This window comes from Pelodiscus sinensis, chromosome 6 (assembly GCF_049634645.1).
Source record: "Pelodiscus sinensis isolate JC-2024 chromosome 6, ASM4963464v1, whole genome shotgun sequence".
Lineage (NCBI taxonomy): Eukaryota > Metazoa > Chordata > Testudines > Trionychidae > Pelodiscus > Pelodiscus sinensis.
Window position 1 is genome coordinate 56,612,401 of NC_134716.1, and position 21,744 is coordinate 56,634,144.

The window sequence follows — 21,744 nt, forward strand, 5'->3', positions numbered from 1 at the left end:
TATATTTTATCATATTTTACAGAAAAGACAAGAATTTCATGAAGTTAAATTGCTAGGAATACCAAGTAAGCTGGTGGAAAAAAATGTGCTTTGAATGGGACCTTCTCATTTTCCCAATATAATACTCTGACCATTTTAAAGTAGTTATTTTAGAAATTAAAGTTGCTGAAATTTGTTATAATCAACATATAGTATATCAATTTTCACCATATACACAAGTACAGCTACGGAAATAAGCTGTGATGAAAATGATGTTTTGTGTATGAGGACCTTCATATTGTTCGCCAGCATCCACAAACTTATTTTTTCCATTTTCCCACTATTTGCCATTGTATGATGAAAGCTTGTGTGAATAATTTCACCCTCTGGCTGACACTTGAACAGTTCAGGTTCACTGTGACTATTCCTTCACATCAATATCCAAGCTGTGTAACTAATCCCTCAGGTCAAATGGTATTGTTTCTGTTCCAATCGTAAGACCAAACATACTACTTCCACCTGAAACTAATTTTGCTAAACTACAAAATTATTTTTCTATCAGTGTTATCACCAAGACTGGAATGCTGTAATTCCCCTCACCTCTAGCTGAAGATTAAAGCCAATGAAAACAACAGCTCATATACAGATGGCAGCCTAAACTGAGTAGGAGAAATTACTGCAAGCTTATAACTCCAGTGCTCTGTGCCGTCCACTGCCTGTCCACTTGCTTTATTAATGAATAACACTAATATCTAGTTCTTTACAGTGCTTTTCATCAGCAGCACTCAAAGAATTTTAGGATCAAAATTAATGTACTTTTCCTAAGAGTAAGGCAACGGATAATTATTTGTAAAAAAATGGGTCTCATTTCTAATTTGAATTGCTCTCACTTCTGCTTTCAGTCATTGGTTCTTGTTGTTCCTTTCCTCGAATCAATTAAAGAGAGTCTTAAGCATTCAATATTTTCTGCTAGTGAAAGCACTTATAAACTGACATCAAGTCACCTTCGCTTTTTTAAATAAACTAAAGAGATTGAGCTCTTTAAGTCCCTCACTATAAGGCATTTTCTCCAGTCCTCGAATCACTTTTTGTGCCTCTTTTTCCTCTCCAATTTTTCAACATTCCTTTTAAATGTTGACACCTGAACTGTACTAGGTATTCCAGTGTCCAAATTACCTATACTGTAACTAGAGGTCAAATCATTTCCCTATTCCTACTCACTACTCCCTGATAATACATCCAAAGGTCACGCAGGGGGAAAGCCTAGTTTGAGAAGCTCACCAGGACACAGGCATTAATGAAGGCCCCAACCAACTCAACAACAGTAGGGTGGCATCAATTTTTTTCTTCCAGGTCTCTCGGAGACTTTTCTGCTATATGACACAGACAAACACCATGATCGTTCATGAAACAAAAATACCAGCCCACTGAAGTGACAAATATAGATGACTTTACTGACTTGTATTTGTCATCTTCCAACATTTGGAGAGAATGCAGACAAATTCCACTTCTAGTGACAAGGTACCCATTTTGTTGACATTCTTTCTCCAACCCCAAAAATGAAGCATGCCTCAAGCTCTCTCTTATTCCTTAGCATGTGTTTTAGTGTTTTATTTGTTCGCTATTCTCTTACCCACTTCTCATTGATAGAGTTCATGAGCAGCAGTACAATTATTGTTTGCTTTTGCATATAGGCGACCCCCGCACTTACAACCTAATTGGTTCCTGGAGAATCATCATAAGGCAAGCAGTCGTAAGTCAAACCCTTATTTCCCATAAGCACAATGTTATAAATGGCAGTTCCATTCCTGGAACCCCATTTCATACCTTAAAAATACCAAAATTGTCTATGGAAATGAAGGAAAACTAAAAACACTAATATATGCCTTTACAAACATTTATTAATTTAAAACATTCAATATGAAAAATAAAGCACAAACGCCATTTGAAAATTAAGTATACAATACAGTGTCGCAAGAGTTCCATTTACAAAATTCCTTCATCTTCTTCACCTGGGGAGGGAGATGGTTATTGGAGAAAAGCAAAAGGGGAGGGGACTGGGACTGCATCTGGGTCATCTGGATTGTCAAAATCTAATCTTCGTGCATGAGGAAGAGAGGTAGATTGCGGGAGCTTGGTTGAGATGAAGTTAGTTTGAGGGGGCTTTTCTCAATGGACTGAGGCTTCTTAACATAGGAGTCCAGTGAAGTTTGGACTGAAGACACCTTTTTTTCATAGAAAATTTCCCTGTAGAAAGTTTAGGCACTCTTAATTGTTGAAATGACCTTTGAACTGTGTTCAAAATTAGGATAATCTGTCTCAAATTTTCACCGCTGACTCGAGAACCTTGAACGCCTCCAGAAGTCTTTGAATGGTAAATGCTGGGGGAGGGGAAAGTCTTGACGGTAACCTCTTCTTCAATGACAGTTTGTTCTTCGATTTCCTAAAGATTTTCATTGGTGAGTTCCTGAGCATGAGAATTCAACATCTCAGTCGTGTCCTCAGAAGAAACTTCAAGATCCAATCAATTTGCCATCTTGACCACAGATCCAGTGACTTCTGCTACAGGATCTTGAAAGACCTCAAAATCTTGAGCAAATTGAGAGCAGAGTTTCTTCCAAACTCCCCTAAGGTTGGATTTGGTGACTGCATTCCAGGCTTCTTTCAATCTTTTGGACACTGAAAATGATTCAAGACTTCCAGAATTCTTTGAGTGTTGATCCACCTTTTGTCAACTGCTCCTACCAGCCTGTTTAAAGTCCTTCCAAGATAATAAGCCTTGAACAAACTGATGACCCCCTGGTCCATTGGTTGTAGCAATGCCATTGTATTAGGGGGCAAAAGAAACAATCTTGATGTTCAGATTTGCATGTTGAAGAATTCTGGGATGACCTGGAGCACTGTCCAAGATGAACAGTGCTTTAAATGGAAGGTCGTTTTCAGCACAATATTTTTGGACCTCAGGATCAAAATAATAAGTGAACCAATCTTCAGAAAGAGATGCAGTCACCCAAGATTTGGAGTTTGATGTCCAAATGACTGGAAGGGTTTCCTTCAAACACTTAAGCACCTTTGGGTTCTCAGCACGGTAGACAAGCATCGGTTTAAATTTGCAGTCCCCTGCAGCATTAGCCCCCCCTCCCCCTCCCCCTTCCCCACCCCAGCAACATGGTCAGTCGATCTTTAGCTGCTTTGAATCTGGACATTGACTTTTCTTCAGTTGCAATGTAAGTCCTCTATGGCATTTTCTTCCAATAAATTCTGGTTTCATCAATGTTGAACAGCTGCCAAGAAGAATAGCCTTCCTCTTCGTTAATTTGGCTAACTTCTATGGAAAATCCTTAGCTATTTCCATGTTGCCACTGGCTGCTTCTCCCTGGACTCGAATGTTATGCCAACCAATTCTCTTCCTCAAGTGGTCAAACCAACCCTTGCTAGCATTGAAAGAATCGTCCTTGGATGTTTCACCATGTTTATTCTTAAGCGCCTCCAGGAGACTTTTAGGTTTAGCCAAAATCATCGCTTGATTGAGAAGCATATGGATGCACTGCAAAATTGACAAAATTAAAAGTTTTTCCATCTCGGGAATGAGCCCATCACATTTTCTAATCACTGTTCGCATTGGCCTTACACTGTTCACTTCCTTTAAATATTTAACCTTGTCCTTCAAAATCACACTCTCAGTTGAATGAGACAACTCAAATTTATTAGCTAGTTCGTACACTTCCATGCCCGAATCATGAAGCTTCAAAATTTCATGTTTAATTTCCAAAGTAAGGGATTTCCTGGGCTTCTTGGTTGATTTTTCACTCTGTGCATCACTTTCTCTCTCAGACACGGTGAACAGCAAAAATCGTTCACATAATACACAAAAATAACTAAAAAGTGAAGCCCAATGTGGGGGAGATGTGTGCACTTCAAGCAGCAGCTACAGACTGGTGAGTCTGACCTTGTGCATTTCCTGCGGGGGTACATTGAAAAAAGTTCATAAATGCGGGGGTTCATAAGTCAGGCGGTCGTAAGTCAGAGGCTGTCTGCTCAACAACTGTAAAGTAGAACACTGCATTATAAGCAGTTCTCTTTTGATTTCGTTATTTTAAATGCTAAATTTTATAAAAATCTTAGAACATTAATTTAGCTACAGATTTTGTAGAACTTTATAGAGGAATATCACCAACTTTCAGTGTCAAATTATAAACATTCCTTGTTTATGTCAAAGCAGCCCTGTAGATTTGCATGTCTGTGGCAATAACAGGCTATTTAAATTTGATTACAGGTTTCACCAACTCTGTGCATTATATTTTCAGTTTGGCTAGAGATTTAGGAGGTGACTATGCATGAAGAGATCAAATTACACAGTAGCAGAGTCACACCAGTGCCTTATTGTGTTTATGACTAAGATATAGCATTTTGTGAAATGGCTGAGTCAAATGTTATGCAGATACAATTTCAATAAAAATAAAATTTTAGCACTTTTTTTTTTTTTAAAAAGAAACAAGTCCTGAACTGACATTCCACTATCAGTGATCTACAACAGGGGTCAGCAAATTTAAGCTCCCACATGTCAGGGTAAGGATGTTTGTTTACCTGGAGTATCTCCAGACATGGATCCCCTCAGCTCTCAGTGGCTATGACTAGCAATTCCCAGCCTATGGGAGCAGCAGGAAGCAGGACTAAAGGACATGTTGTCCAGGAACAGTGAATTGCAGACACTGGGAGCTGCAGGAATCCATGCCTGTAGGTGCTCCAGGTAAACAAACTGTCCAGATGCAACAGTGGCCTACCTGATGAGGCAGAAACTGAAGTTCACCAACCACAGTGTTTTCCCATTTTTTACCTTTTCATCTTGGAGTGGCGGGGTGGGGGGGGGGGGGGGGAGGGATCAGCTTATAAAATGAACAGTCTTATGAATTAGTATATCCAGTATCACTATTAAAAGTCCATTCCCATTTTAGAGATATTACTGATTTCCTGTATTTAAAATGGAAAGAGACACTCTCTCTCAAACCAGAATGGATTTTTTTAAGTGCACTGACTGCCCATATGGCAAAAAATAACCTAATATGTTCTATAACATTGTACATTTCTTTCCTGCATGAAGCAATATCACAAAAATCTAGCAACCCTTCTATTCCAGTGGTTACTTGAAGCATATGACTTCACTGTTCTTTAATAAAGAAGCTCCTTTTTTTTCCTTCCAAAAATGCTAGAGGATATAAATTAGGGTTTGTATTATTTGTATACTGACTACTCTGTCATGTTAATCTGCTCAGTTCTCATTCTTATATAATAACTGCATCTTGAAATAATATAAATATAACATCAGTAAACATTGTGTAGCTGCTGTTAAAGTAATCATGTATGTGTCTTTAATTTTTTGGTTGGAAGTAGGCCGGGGTGAGGGCTGAGTTCCAAAGTCTTATATAGCTCTGCTAACATGAAATGGCAATCTTTCATAATCCTATTTAAATGTAAATTATTGAGTCTATTAAAGACTGAAAGCTTCATCTGTATAAAAAAATACAAAATACATCACACTTTAATTGGCAGAACAGCTATAATGTGAAGGAGATATGGCTTAATTGACGCTCTCTCTCTAGGTAGACTGAGCTTGCCAATGAAGTTTCAATTATTTCTGTCTATTAATCCCACAGTCACCTATTACTTTAACTGTACGTTACATCAGAAAGTACTCCCTGCTGTAAATCATTTTGATTTTTAAAAAGCAAATGCCACCACCGCCTCACTGTCCTCTCCCATCCTTTTCCCCTCCTCTTCCTCCAAAAAGCTGCTAATAGGTTCATTCCAACAATTATTTCTCTGCATGACCATACATTCAGTAATAAATCGTGTTGTGAAGCTGTGAAATATGAGGAATTTTTCCATTCATTCACCTATAACAGTAGCAGGCCAGATTCCCACTGGGTGTAAATGTACATAGTTTCACCAATTGCAATAAAGCTATATATATTTAAACCAGATGAGGTTCTGACCAGTTACCTTTTCCATTGGAACTCCCCTGATCAGAGTGTAGACATAACACGACAGACATGATTAAAAAAGAAAAATCAATACAAGAAACACGGAAATAATAAGACCAATGATAAAAACAGAGTAATTCAACTGTCAAGTTTCTGATAGATGGATATAGTCCCATTGTTAGATTGTCTAGCTACTGTACTTTTTAATCTGTAAAACCTACACATACTTTAACTTGAAGCATTGATTACTTCCATTGAATGCACATAAGTTTAGAGTAGTCAGACTTAAGGTTAATAATACCTTAGCAACTCTGAGAGGATTCATCTTCTTCCATAAATAGCGGGGACCAGAAGCAAGCCAGGCAAACCATTATAGGTTACTATCAATGTATTCATAGCAATGTATGTTTGTTTTGACTAACTCAAAAAAATATGTACAACTTTTTAAATTTGCACTATTTTAGTTATCTATTTGAATATTTATGATAGTTATCATATGGTACAATATAAAGCACATTAGTAAGGCATTCAAAATAATAGTGACTACCAGGATTTTTCTATGGCTGTTATCACAACATAACGAGTAAAGATAGGCTAAGAGAAAATAAACATTGTTATTTGTATTACCAAGTAATATGGAGCTGTGTGTTTCGAGGTATGAAGTTTGCCATTTGTTAAAACAAATGTGGAATCATGGAAGAGTAGGGCTGGAGGGAATCTCATTTCCACATTTTTAGTTGTGCATTTGATTTTTCCTTTCTAAGTGAAGTACTTTGTACTTCAATTCATCAAAATTAATTTTGTTGATTTCATAACAATTCTCCAACTTGTCAATGTCATTTTCAATTCTAATCATGTCTTCCAAAGGGCTTGTAACCTCTTTCAGTATGGTGTCATCCACAAATTTTGTAAGAATATTCTCCAGTCCATTATCCAAGTCACTAATAAAATATTGACTGCTCCCTGATCTCTTGTAGGATACCCACTAGAGATGTCCTCACAGAATGACAACTGATAACTACAATTAAATATGATCTTTTAACTAACTATATTCCCACATCACACTAATTTCATTTAGCCTCCGTTTCCCTGCTTTCTTATGAGCATGTCATATGAGCACTGTGTCAAAAGCCATCCTAAAAAAATCAAGATACATCACATCTATTACTTCCCCGTTGTTCACTAGGCCAGCAACCCTGTCATAGGAAGTCATTAGGTTTGTCTGTCATGATTTGTTCTTGACAAGTTTGATGCAGGCTATGCCTTATAGCTCTATTATCTGTTAGGTGCTTTCATACTGATTGTTTAATAGTTTGTTCCAGTATCTTTCCAGGTACTAAAGTTAGGTTGACTGGTCTACAATTCCCTGGGCCATTTTGTTCACTTTTTCATAGATATGTACATTTACCCCCTATTAGTCCTCTAGGACCTCACATGTTCCATAAATTCTTGAAGTTAATTGCTGATGGTGCCTAGAGAGCAACAGTACTTAAGGGACAAGCTGTAGCAGAGTTTGACTCATTTTGCGCCTTAACAGTCTGAATGCTTGTGCTATTGTTTTGTACTTTTCCTAAGCAATTTGACTATGATTTCACTTTTTAATAGGATTCCAGTTTGATTTTATGAAGAAGTCACAGTATTTCTTAAAATATTTACAATAAAATGCAAAAATACCAGTAACCTGTGTATTGGAATCTGTATACATGGAAATGCAACATTGTAAAATGCAAGTTCATACAATGAGAAGTTCACTGCTGGAATTTTTCAACATCTGGAAGCCTCCTTTAATTTCAAGGCATCTTTCATGATGCATTTTAGTGTATGACGTGGGTGAAGATTGAGAGAGAACTTTCCTGATAGATGTGCCAAGCCCACATGGCCAAGACAATCAGCCTCTAAATAAATTTGAAAAACATTTACATCCAGGCAATGGAAGATTCTTAAGGATTTAGCAAGCGGTCCCACAAAAAAATCACTAACAACCACATAACCTGGTCTGTGAGGTGCAGTGTCTAAACTGAGTCTGTAGAGAAATACTAGCTATTTGGAAAACAGGTGTGATGACACTTGTACACCCCTGTTTTTGGTTAAAAGAGATTCCTTGCCAAAAACAAAAGATCCACTTCATTGTTTTCCTCTGTAAGCTGAGAAGGGCTCTCTCTACATTAATGTATAAGAAGTGTAACTCTACACGTGCTAAGTAAAACTTTTGTTTGATTAGAATTCAATTTCCTGTTTTTAATTTTAAAAATTTAGTTAAGACTACTAACATATGGGTAATGTCAAGAAAACATTCTCAAAAAGAAGAGAATCCCATAACCTCTATGCAGAAGTGCTGACGGATAAAGGGTTTCTAGTCCTAAAATACCTCCTCAGCTTCAGACAAGGGAAAAGCAGAAAGTTGTTCTCTCTCACTGAGCTGTGTTGCCATTACACTGCTGTCAGAAAACCCAAGAGGCCAACCCAAAAGAACAAGGAGGAGATAAGAACTGCTGCAGTGGTGGTGGTTTGGCATCTGTTGACATGCCACATTATATATGTGTTGCTTGAAAGAAAAAGAAAAAAAAATCAGTGACAAAAATATTTTGGAGAAAACATACCAGAATGACTGACCACTTCCCTTCCCCCTCTTTAGTTTGTCATCAGTCCATCAAAATGTGCAGTCAATGGCAATTTTCAACCACCGTGACAGATTTATACACAATCTCAACATAGGAGTGAGGGAGCTCTGCAGCTCAACAAAAACATCAAGAGTGTGTTTCCATTCTATGGGAAAAAATTGCTTTTCTGACTTTCCTTTCATTCCAAATCAGAATGAAAAGAGTCAGAAATCTGAAGGTTTTTTTGCAAAACATAAATTTTCAAAGGAATTCCAATTTGGGAAAATCAAGGAGGATTTTTTTTTCAAAATTATGGGCAAGGAGCCCATCAAGTGACTGGGCTGCTCAAAGAGCGCACTCATTCACTAGATAGGCTGCTTGGGAGCTGAGAATCCCAAGAAGCCAGCCAGACATGTTGGCAGGCCATCTAGCCTTCCAGATTTCCATCAAATCAGCATTTTCCAATGGAAAGCTAGAACATTTTCAGACCACTCTAATGTTTATCATTGCCTATAAGGAGAATGTTTCAGCCACTTCTAGCTGCTAACAGCATCGTCACAAGTACAGCCAAAGAAGAATCATTTTCCCTCCCCCAGATAAAGCAAGTCGTAAAGTGTATCCTTTGCTGCACATGCTGGAGTGGCTGTTTAAGCACAAAGAGCAAAGGAACCTCCACATACAAACCTATGACTAGTCAATGATGCCACAAAACGAGTTAAAAAGTGATTATGTTTTTATTGGCAAAGTGATAACACTCACTGAATAGACATCTCTCTGATCCATCCGGATGAGCTGGAGGTTGATAATAGAATACTTTCACTGATATGTAGCAGGGCTTGCCAAGTAATGAACAAATCAAGGCATGCTGTGATTTCCCTATATTTTTACCTTCCAAATGCCCTAAAGCAATTTGCCCACTTTCTTGCCTACAAGACAGAAAAGTCCATAATTAGTGCAAACATAGCTTGATTACATAGTGCTTGGCTCACATTCTTTAATACATTTTATGGAGACGTGAATATAGCATCAAAGATAATTAATTACCAATTAGGATAGTCATGACAGCAGTATCTGAGTGCCTATGTTAGATACCAGTGCAATCAAGTTGCTTGTCCCAGTGTTACATATCTACTTATCCAAATTTATTTTCTTCTTTTGCCATATAATTAACAAAAAAAATCAATAGAAGCTCCATTTTGCTTTCAAAAATCCCAAAATTACCTTCTGCTTGGAAGTTGTATATTTTTTGCTACATTAAAAACAGGTTTTTTTAAGATTACAATCATTTTAAAGATGCAGAAGTTTAGCTGTATCAGACATCTATAAACATCCCATATGTCAAAACAAGTTCATTCGAAGAAGATCAATATTTTAAAAGGGATAAAGTCAAACAGAAAAGTTTGTGTTATGTTGATTATAGATACTGAAAAATAAAATAATGGACAAATTAAAGTATTCCTTTCACAAGTGTGAGCTATTATTGCCACAACAAACAAATACACACAATTCATCTTGTTGATGTAAAGAGGGGACAGTCCTGTAATCCTTGCTCAGCCAAAACCTCTGTTTTAGTACACTGGCATTTTTGAATAAGCAGGCCCTGAACGAAGACTGAAGGACTATCCAGATCAACAGAAATTTTGTTCAAACATTTTTAATATTTGCACTGTAGACATTTTATATTGATTTTAAGCATTTAAAAAAAGATTACCTGAGTAAACATGGTTGACATTAGGCCCAAGACACTGAAAGGTAAGTAGTTTAAATCCAGACAATGTGCTAGAAGAAAAGTAAACAAGAAAGGAGATATTCCAACTTTTTCTGATTCTGGCTAACTAATGGATAATGGAATTCTTGCCTTGAAATGAGTCAGACCTTTAAAATGCCTAAAATGATTGAGGCAATTGTGCATGCTGGATTTTTTTTCTTTTTTGCAATTGAATATTCTGATGTGGATGACTAGATTGTAGGGATTTCCCCTACATCTATCAGTTCCATTTTTATTCCTAACAGGTTTTGTTGTTACAAATAATAAAGTTTGGACCTCCTTGGTCCAGAATCCTCAAGATCTGACCCACCCAAGATGAGGGATTTTGCCAGACCAGGGAGGATCATTTTTGGGCCCAGCCCTGTCACTGGCACCCCCCAGCCATGGCCTCACTGCCAACCTCCCAGCCAGCTTCGCTCAGCCACCAGCCCCTTCACAGACAGAGCCACTGGCCCCATCATGATAGCCCCACCACCACCACACATAGCCCCACTACCAGGCTCCATTCCCACAGGGCAGCCCACCTGCTGGGGTCCAGTCACGCTACCAGGTGACAAGCCCCGCTTGGCTTCAGTCTCCCCGGGCAGGCCTGCTGCCTCCTGACCTCACCAGCAGCAGCAGGGCTAGGCAGCAGAAGGGCTGCTGGGCTTTTTGCTGCACTGCTGGGCAGTCCCACTCCCAGGTTCTTGGCCCTGCCATTAGGCAGCCCCACTGTCAAGAGCCGAGCCCTATGGGGCAGTCACACCACCTCCTAGTCCTCCCAGGCAGCTGAGACGCTTAGTGGTAGCAGGGATGCTGGGCTCCTGGTTGTGCTGCTGAGTGGTCCCACTGACTTCTGGTCTCACTGGGCAGTTTCACTGCTGGGCTCCAGCCCTGTTGCTGCTGCTCCCCCTCCTCCCCCCCCCCCCCCCCCCCACACACACTCCTCTCACAGGGTTGGCACCAAACGGCAGCCTTACTGCTGGGCTCCTGGTTTCACTGCCACAGGGCAGCCCCGTTACTGGAATAGTGAATTAGCTTGGAGAGCCCAAGGTGGTGGGTTCAAGTCCTGCCCATTCAGGTCACATCTGGGCAGCCATCACCTGCTGCCCCAGGGATGGACCTGGCTCCCCCATGAGGAAGGCAGGATAAGGGACACCATGAAGTTAGGGAGGTGGAGTGGGTTTTGTACCCACTGCAGGGCTCCCCGCCACCAGCCTTCCACCGGGACATCCCTGGTCTGGCCCTGGGGCATCCTGTTGCCGGAGCGGAGAGGTTCAACCTGTAGTATTAAATGGTGGCCACAGGAGCAGCAGATTGGGCACATCTCTACAGCAAGGCAAAAGTTGAATTAAGCTACGCAACTTGAACTCCATCAATTGTATTGCTAAAGTCAAAATAGCTTAATTTGTCTTTTGGCATTGTCTACACAGCAGGAAGTAGAAGAAAGAACTCTTCCTTCGATTTCCCTTATTCATAAAATGAGGGTTACAGGAGTCAGAGTAAGAAGTCATCCAACTCACCATTGTTTCGAAATAATGGCTTGCAGTGTATACACGCTCTTTGTTATTTTGGAATAATGTCAGTTACCCTGAAATAACGCTGCTGTTTTCCTTACAGTTTAGCCTTACAGTTTTCCTTTCCGCAAAGTATTAAATAGAGCTAAAATGAGCATGACTAAGCAAGGATAATGAAGAGATGGTTATTTAATACTTGATTTTTACCTCTCATCTCGTTCATTGCTTCCCATAGCAAATCATTCTGCAACATAATAGGATGCGAAAAATACCTCCAAAATCCAGTAGGTATTTGGATAAGTTAGGTATCATTTGGTTAGAATTTTAGGTGGATGTGGATGGTGGTAAGAAACAAAAGGAAAGGTGAAGGTACTTGAATGTCTTTCAGGAAACAGGTTTTTTTAGCCGATTTGATTTACTGTCTACATGGTAAATAAAGAGACCCTGGGTTAATTTGTTTGCTTTGCAATTTTAATATTTAAAGATAGATTGGATATAGACTTAAAAAATGCTAGGTTGAAAAAAAAACATTACTGTAGGTAAGCGGAATGCTTCCATGAGATCGTAAATTACATTTTTATACATGATTGAGAACATAGTGCATATCTAGTGGCATGTGTATTTCAGTAGGCATATTGATTATTTATGTAGTGGATAATAATCCCCATGCTTCACCTTAAAAGGGTATTTTACCAATTATTGCAGCTTCAAAGCAGTGGTAATCAAGGTATGGCTGTCAATTTTTTTTTTTTAAGATATCTCTATTGGGGGAAAAGATGGCATGACAGTCACACCTTGAAAAGCAGGAAAAAATCTATTGTTTGAGTACAATGTAATCTCAAACAATAACTGCCTGTTCACATTTTATCCAATGTTTTCATAAAACTTCCTTTAAACAGCATTTCAGCCTTAATTTCTCTTGGGTCAGATATTTCAAAGATTCAGTCAACTGAAACTGCCGAAAAGCCACTAGGGGTGTGTCTAGACTACATGCCTCCTTCGACGGAGGCATGTAGATTAGCCAGATCGGAAGAGGGAAATGAAGCCGCGATTAAAATAATCGCGGCTTCATTTAAATTTAAATGGCTGCCCCGATCTGCCGATCAGCTGTTTGTCGGCAGATCGGGGGAGTCTGGACGCGATGCCCCGACAAAGAAGCCTTTCTTCATCGACACAGGTAAACCTGGTTTCACGAGGCTTACCTGTGTCGATGAAGAAAGGCTTCTTTGTCGGGGCATCGCGTCCAGACTCCCCCGATCTGCCGACAAACAGCTGATCGGCAGATCGGGGCAGCCATTTAAATTTAAATGAAGCCGCGATTATTTTAATCGCGGCTTCATTTCCCTCTTCCGATCTGGCTAATCTACATGCCTCCGTCGAAGGAGGCATGTAGTCTAGACACACCCCAAGAAAGGTGCACAGGTTCTTTTGAAAATCTAACTTTCGCTGATTTAAATGGAACCTATATGCCTAGACACTTTTGAGACGCCCCTTTGGAATGCTACGACAGCATTTTAAAGGGGCAGCACCGCCCTATTGATTAATCTAATAGTTGATGCAAAAATGCATCAACTATTCAATTAGTCAATTACATGCTACTTAATATCCTTACTCCATAGTAAGAGTCTGCAGTTCTTATTTGGAGATGACAATGAAAGCAGCAGTACATGGGAAAGAGACTAGACCTGAAATGAAGCAGAACAGGAACCTCAATGTGGTCAGTGTCTGACAAAGATCAAAATGTCTTTGTTGGAGCAATTTCTGATGGTGAGAGAAGAGTTCTTGAACTACACAGAATTTAAACTATCTGTTCAGACAGTTTAAGCTCTGCTTTACTCCAAAGCTTGTGTCTCACCAAAAAAAAGTTGATCCAATGAAAGGTATTACCTCACCCACCTTGGCGCTCTAATAGCCTGGTGCCCACATGCCAACCACAATACTGCTATCAAAAAATGATAGCATACAGCTATCAAAAATGTCCTCTTTGAAACTTGCTCTTATGAAGCTTCACGTTTCTGCTACTGTGTATATTATTTGAGACACAGCAGCTGCCATTCCTTACTGATTTCACATAGTAGTCACTGAGATACAGTAGGGGGTTTTATTCCAAGTAATGATCAAACTACAATATCTCAGATGCTGTTTCTTTGACAACCATTATGCCTGTGTATGAATTTGCCTGGATTTCCCCCCCACCCCAATGCAGCATGTGGCAGCTTTGTATCAAACAACTAGTGAAACCCTTGGAGGCATACTCTACTACAAGAATGATCTTGGGGCAGAGAAGAACCAACACAGTGGTTCCTGTGGACCCTGCTAGCAGTGCAGGGGGCATAGTTAGAACCCCTACACTGAACTGATCTCGGTCTGTGCGTTTCAACATACTGGGCCTGTTGGCTGCCTATGTAACTTGCATTGTCTTCATGTTGGTTGAACTGAGAGTATAAAATTTACACAGCTTTTACAATCATGTCCCCACCTCACCCCCACTTCACTTGTGTGTGTTCTGCTTGTAGGTGAAGCTCATTGTCCTCTCAGCCCTCCACCATCTACATATAAGATAACTGGGGATAACAGTGGCTGAGAAGCTGGATGAGTCAACACTGTGTGCTTGTAGCCAAGAAGGCTAATGGCATATTAGGGTGCATTAGAAAGAGCATTGCCAGCAGATCTACAGAAGTGATTATTCCCCTTTATTTGGCATTGGTAAGGCCACATCTGGAGTATTGCATCCAGTTATGGGCCCCCCCCCCCCCCAAATACGGAAAGGATGTGGACACATTGGAGAGGCTCCAGAGGAGAGCAACCAAAATGATTAGGGGGCTGGAACAACATGACCTACGAGGAGAGGCTGAAGGATTTGGGCTCGTTTAGTTTGCAGAAGAGAAGAGTGAGGGGGGATTTGATAGCAGCCTTCAACTTCTGGAAGGGAGATTCCAAAGAGGATGGAGAGAGGCTGTTCTCAGTAGTGACTGATGGCAGAACAAGGAGCAATGTTCTCAAAATTACAGTGGGAAAAGTCTAAGTTGGATATTAGGAAAATCTATTTCACCAGGAGAGTGGTGAAGCACTGGAATGGGTTACCTAGGGAGGTTGTAGAATCTCTATCCCTAGGGGTATGTCTACACTTGCCCCCTAGTTCAAACTAGGGAGGCAAATGAAGGCAACCAAAGTTGCTAATGAAGCGCAGGATTTAAATATCCCGCGCTTGATTAGCATAGTCACGGCCGGTCACCATTTTGGAAATTGACTAGACCGATTTTACTTGCTGCGTATAGACACGGCACTCTGAGAAAAACCCCTTAACCCAAATGGTACTCATACCAGTTAATTCGGGTTAAGGTGTTTTTCTCGGAGTGCCGCATCTATAAGCCACAAGTTAAATCGGTCTAGTCAATTTCCAAAATGGCGACCGGCCGTGACTATGCTAATCAAGCGCGGGATATTTAAATCCTGCGCTTCATTAGCAACTTCGGTCGCCTTCATTTGCCTCCCTAGTTCGAACTAGGGGGCAAGTGTAGACGTACCCTAGAGGTTTTTAAGTCTCAGCTTGACAAAGCCCTGGCTGGGATGATTTAGTTGGGATTGGTCCTGCTTTGGGCAGGGGGCTGGACTCGATGACCTCCTGAGGTCTCTTCCAGCCCTAGGAGTCTATGATTCTAACTGTTGGGAAGAGACTGGATTGTGTGCGGTGCATAGAGGTTACTGAGTGTAGGGAGGCTTACAGAGGACAACTGGGGATGCAAGAGAAAGGTACTGGGGGATAATTTAGTGTGGCAGGTATAAACTAAAAGTTATTCAGTTGAAAAAAATCAATAGCATTTTACCATTATGAAGTCAGGGGCAGATCAGAATTAGTCAATTATTTTTCAATATCTTTTAAATCCAACAAGTAGAACTGCAAGTAAAGTTGAACCACCAGATTTGGCAGAGTGGTTTTTTCCCTATTTATGTTAAACAGTTTCACTTTTAGAACCTGAATTTTTAGACTAGCTTCATTCAACAGCTAATTTGGTACCCACTACATTGTTGGCATACAGAAGCAATTTCATACCTGAAATTGTATTTTTATTCTAATTAATGTCACTGAAATATCCATTCTCCAGATATGCAGGAACCATCAGGTAGACAAACATGTTGATGACAAAAATTTGCCCTTCAGGCCATGCTACAGAAAACCTCAATTTAATAGGGTCTCTGGGGAACACTGAAGGTATGTGATAAAGTATAGCCCTGAGCATTTTCTATTTCCCAAGATTCTATTACAGCCAAGGAATCCGACAGCAATCCACATGTAAGTTATATTTGCAGAAATTACTGCAATACTAACATTCAAGTATGACCTGAATGGATTCATGCAGTTCACATTTGCAGTGCTGGATCACAAAGTAAGATACTGGGAGTCTGACAAGTACTTGCAGTTTGTGGGGGATGCTTTTAGATTTCAACACTTGTCTATTAACCATGATTTCATGCAGCTTTGATAAGGGTATCTGACAGCACCTACGTCATATTACAAGATTAAAGACTGCTTATGTCAAGCAGTACTAATTTATTTGCCTGTATAGGAACACAAGACTAATTTTTCAATGATTGTTCCTGCTGTTTGTCCACAGTATAGAATATTGATCCCCATTACCGTGTTATTTAAATTTAAGGTCTTTTCCAGGTAAGCCTCACTGCCTCAGCTTTCAAATTCTGACATGGGTATTGTAATATTTGTGGGAATCAGCAGATGGCAATACTACCCACAGGGTTATAATGGTTCTATATATTTGAAGTATTAAGAAGGTAATGGGTGAAGAAATGCCATTAAGATTTTTTTACTTCACTGCTCAGTCTGTTACAGAAAGGATAATATTCCAGTTGGGTCAAAAACAGCAACAAAAAAGCTTGCGCAAAAGCCAAGAAATTGTGAAATCAAACCTTTTGGTTCATTATAATAGCCTGAAAGAATTAGTACCTGGTGAGACATCATAAGATAATGGGATGGGAGCAGTACTATATCTGTACAAATACCAGATGGGTTTGAGCAAGTCACTAGCTCCACCAGAAGTAAATTCTCAAATAGAAAGAGGAAAGAGCTGGGCTTTCTCTCTCTCTCTCTCTCTCTCTCTCTCTCTTTTCTTTTCAATAAAGTAGTTCCACTCTTAGAAAATATTCAGTGGTAAAAGTAACTTAAAATTTCTTACAGGTTCTGTCCTATTGCAACCCAGGTCTCTGACTGTATGAACACGTACCTGAATAAAAAGATTTCCTTTATCAGTTCTACTGTTTTGGGTCTCCATTCACTACACTCACTATTTAGTGCCAGAAAATAGATTTTTTTTTTCCTTCTGAAAAGATCAGAATGTTCTTTTCTTGAGGTTTTCCCACATGCACCAAAACTTTCATTGGTTTCAATGGAAAGGCACGAGTTCACACCAATGGAACAACATCAGTTTACGCCAGCTGACAAATCTCACCTTCTATATTGCAGGCAATCAGTGCTGGCAGCATAGGGTCCTTTGATATTGTGACAGAGCAGATAGTCATGGAGAACCATCATTATAGTCATTCTGCAGAGTTCTTGAAGAAAGATTCCAGAACCATCGATGCATGTTGCTTTGTGTGCACGCGCACGCACACACAAATGCACCATATAAGTAAAGGCTTTCTGTGTTTGTGGTAAGTAGCATCTTAGTAGTACATTATTATTAATTCCATCACTAAGTAAAAATTATTTTAGCCTCACGCTGTTTCACTTTGTATTTAAGGTCCCTGAAGCATGGTGTTTGCAATGCACAATAGTACATCAGAGATGCCTAGTCTACATGTTTACCTTCAGAGTAGTAGGCTAGCATATTAATTCCATTAGCAAAATTGTGGGACCACACACAGGCTAAAGGCAATGAAGAGATTAATTTATCTACCTTATGTAAGGAGAATCAGACACAGGGACTCTGGATGCAAATTTTTTCCAACTTCAGACCCTGCAAATCCACGAAAATGGGTTCTTTTAAATTAAAAAAATAAGACCATGGAAACACCTTTTAAAATCCACTTCCAACCAAAATAAAAAGGTTTTGCACAGCTCTACCTTTGGGCACCCAAGAAAGTTCCAAGCATTACTATATCATCACATTTCTGGTTGTGCCATAAAGAGAACAATTAAGTGATAAATAATTTCATGTCACAGATGTGATCTGAATACACTTTAAACTATGCTAAACTATCTGAAAGAAAACATGCCCCTCTGCAAAAACAACTTAACCGTAACAGGCAAGCCAGAAGGTAAGCACACTTAACAAAATGTCAGTGACAAAGCATATCATTTGTGTGTTAAAAGTAGTACACATTTTCTCATTTGCTTTCAAGGCTGCATTCCTGGGTGTTAGAGAAAAGAAACTGCCCCCTCACCCCCAGTAAAAAAGTTTGGCCAGGCCGCTCTTGTTCTGCAGTACTCCTTGAGAGAAACCGGCCGCACCCTTTCTGCATACCATTGCCTTTAGAAAAAGGAAAGGTGAGAAAAGGGGAAAATAGCCTCAGACTCTCCCACCCGTCACCTTGGCGTGAGAACTGCGGGGCTTACCTGGTCGCATGAAACCTGCACAGTTTTGGCCCAACCCCTGGGACACAGACCCCCCACTTGGTGACCATTGGGCCATATATGGTAATATGCAAGCGCGGAAAAGCGATGTGCAGATTTGGGGATAAATACCCATGGCACAGTTTGCTCTAGGAGGTCTTCGCAACACACGTACCATTGTGCGTGTGCCTTCTCGTATATTTCAAAGCGCTGCCGGCCTGATCAACCGACCAGCCACCTCCCCCGACTCTCGGGCGTAACCAAGGCCTTCGCAACCGAACTGATATCTGTGAAATGTTCCGTGTGCTGTGTAAGTTGGTATGTATGATTTGATTTTTTCCTGTTGTATAGGTTTAGTGTTGTAGTTGTTTTTGGGTAGTACATAAGAGTTGGTAGTTATCACTGTTATTTTATTACTGTAGCTGGATAGTTTAAGATTAGAGACTATTCCCCTTGCCATTCCCATCTTTATACCTCTGACACGTTTTACTAGAAGCCATAGAATAAATATAATAAATACTGTAAATTCATTATTAACACGGTCTATTAAAAATCTTAGAATAAATACTATAAATTCACCACTGTCATAAATATTTTTATTTGATAAAACTGTCCACCTGGTTCTGTCCTTCCCTCCTTGGGCATTCATTATCGGACCTGTGATTCTCACGACACTGGGCAAAAATGGTTATGTATCTTCTACACTTGCTTCTGGTACTCTGCCCAGTATTTTTATTTATTTAGTATGCACCTAAGTGATAGTTTAAGTTCTGCTCTGCTCAAGCTTCAGATTTAAAAGAAACATTGCCAAAAATAGTGAAACATCCGTTCACAGATTAAATACTACTTTGAAATAAATGGAAATTAACTTTTTTATTTGGCAGCTGGAATTAATTGAGGTTTATAGCTCTGATATAGAGCACGTGCGCGCCTTTCTTCCAGCACAGCTGCACTTAAGCCACTGATCTTAAGTTTTTTTCATATTATGCTATTGTCTTATCTCAGTTTATTCCAAATGACACTCTGAAGCCACATCTACACTGCAACTGTGGGGTGATTTGCAGCAAACGTAGCTGTACCCACACTAGCTTTAATTTAAACAGCTTGCTAAAAAGTGAGGGCACAGCAGCATGGACTATACAAGTATGTACCTGGGGGAAGGTAACTTATGCAGCCCAAAATACTGCATCCTCATTGTTATATTCAGCAACCTTACTACATTAATGCTAGTATAGGTATGACTACATGAACCACAAGTTACACCTCTGCCTAAGGTGCAGCTGCACACTACGATCTGGCATGGGAGCTGCCAGCGTTGTAAATCAAGCATCTTTGGTGTTGCCTGAGCACTAATGTTTTTAATTTTATTTTTCGTACTAATCAACAAAGTTGTGATTTTACTGAAGAATTCTGCTAACATAATGAAATGCAAGGCAACCATTTATTCTTGAAAATGTCCGTGCAATTCCACTCAACCGTCAAACTTTGTTTACTCTCAATCCAACACCAAATTCATAGCAAAAGAGTCTAATATCAGATTCATGGTGCAACAAAAATTTCCAATTGACACTAACAAAGGAAACATTCTGGTGCCCACAGACTGTCTCTCTGAAGAGGACACTGAAAGTTTATTTGTGCCAGGTTTAAAATTGTGTGCCAAAAATGCAGTTATTTATGGACTTTGGACGAGATTCCCACCCCACCCCCTGTCTTTTACTGAACTTCTGCTTAATGTACAGTCTGGGTGTGAAGAGAAAGGGGACTCTATGCCTTTGTATTTACCACAACTGTGGTGAAACCAGCCTTCAGTGTACCTTAGAACAGTCTTGCTCTAAATTACAACATCTAGTGCAGCCTCCCTGGGAAATGCTCTGGTTAAGGATACTCTGGTTCTGTGCTCAGCTCTTCCATATGTTTGGGATTAAAAGAGAAATAGGTATTATGGTGTTTTATGTCACTTAGCAAAGATATAAACTGAAAAGTACTTAATTTTACATAGGAGGCTGCACTAGATGTTGTAACTTAGCTCTTCCACAAGGCGGCAGTGTAGATGGGCAACATGATTTTTCTTGCACAAGAAACCCCTATGGCTAAAATGGCCATCAGAGCTTTCTTGCACAAGAGAGCGTCCACACTGCCACAGATGCTTTTACACAAAAGTGTGGACACTCTCTTGTGGAAGACCTTTTGCACAAGAACTTGGGCGCAAAACAGTTCTTGCACAAGAAGCCTGAAGTGTAGACATAGCCTTGGTGTTTTGAGGGGGAAATGTAAATAACTCAAAAAAATGCTTTTAAAATGCATAAACATCTGGAGCCCTGCCAACTGCAATCAGAATGTTACATAAAATTGGAAATCAGAGTCTCTCTGGTTTATATATCATAAGTAGAGAGAAATCATTTTGCCTGACACAAGTACATTGATATAATTGATAAACTGGCCAGTTGGTATATTTTACCTTGTGTGTTATTTTCGATTTAATTTCATTTCATCTGTAACAAAAACAATAAAAACTACAGTCTCTCAAGTATTATTGTAAGTGGCTAAGGGGATCTGGGGCACTGTCCAATAATGCAGAGCTCCCTTGTTGACTCTCCAAGCTCAAGTGCAAGAAGCCCTATATAATGATGTACTTTAGTCTAAGTCACACAGGCAGATCTTACCAACTCCAACCAAGAGGGTATCAGAGGTTAAGGATGTTAAAATTAGGTTATTTTAGTAATCGAGTATTCGATAGAATTTTTATCAACTACTCAATTACTTGATAGGGCAAAGCAGCCAGCTCAATCCCAGCTCATGCCAGGACCAAACTTGGCAGTAGGAGCCAGGCAGACTGCCCCCTAGCTTCTACTGCATTTTAAATTGCAGTCGTAGAAGGGTTTAGTCCCCAATCCAGTGGAAGCAGGGACTCAGCTGGGCTACCTGCCCTCCCAGCTCCTAAATTTAATAGGAGCCAGGCAGGCAGCCCCTCTCAGTCCTGGCTCATGCTGGAACCAAACTCTGCAGTAGGCGCCTGGGGGAGCAGGAGCAGGCTGCCTAGCTCCTACTGCCATGTTTGGTCCAGGTGCGAGCCTAGATGGAGCTGGGCTGTCTGCCCAGCTGATAGCAGTCCTTGTTCATGGTTCCACCCAGCACCAGCTCATGCTTCCCGCCACCCTCCCTTGCTGCTTCTAATATAGAGGCAGCAAGGGGTGGGGAGAAATGGAAGTCATTGACTAACTGACTACTCCTTTACTTCCTGATCAGTGCTTTCGAAGTACAAGTACTGGATTCTGACTGCCTCTTCTTAGCCTTGGATCTTCCCCGATGCCATTTCTCATAAGTTAGAGTCCTTTCTCCAGCTGCTGGGTAT

At 40.1% G+C, this 21,744-nt stretch overlaps 2 long non-coding RNA genes across 2 annotated transcripts in view; one reads left to right on the forward strand and one right to left on the reverse strand.

The window, feature by feature from the left end:
* Nucleotides 1–9,224: 9,224 nt before the first annotated feature.
* LOC142829874 (uncharacterized) lies at nucleotides 9,225–17,283 on the reverse strand. The gene is made up of 3 exons (XR_012904754.1): nucleotides 17,065–17,283; nucleotides 10,272–10,339; nucleotides 9,225–9,486 (listed from the first exon to the last, which is right to left on the reverse strand). It is a non-coding gene; the product is annotated as an uncharacterized LOC142829874 (long non-coding RNA).
* Nucleotides 17,284–18,504: 1,221 nt separating this feature from the next.
* Nucleotides 18,505–21,744, forward strand: part of LOC142829876 (uncharacterized) — a 105,955-nt gene continuing 102,715 nt past the window's right edge. The window contains exon 1 of the long non-coding RNA XR_012904758.1: nucleotides 18,505–18,710. This is a non-coding gene — a long non-coding RNA (uncharacterized LOC142829876). The remainder of the gene's footprint in view (nucleotides 18,711–21,744) is intronic.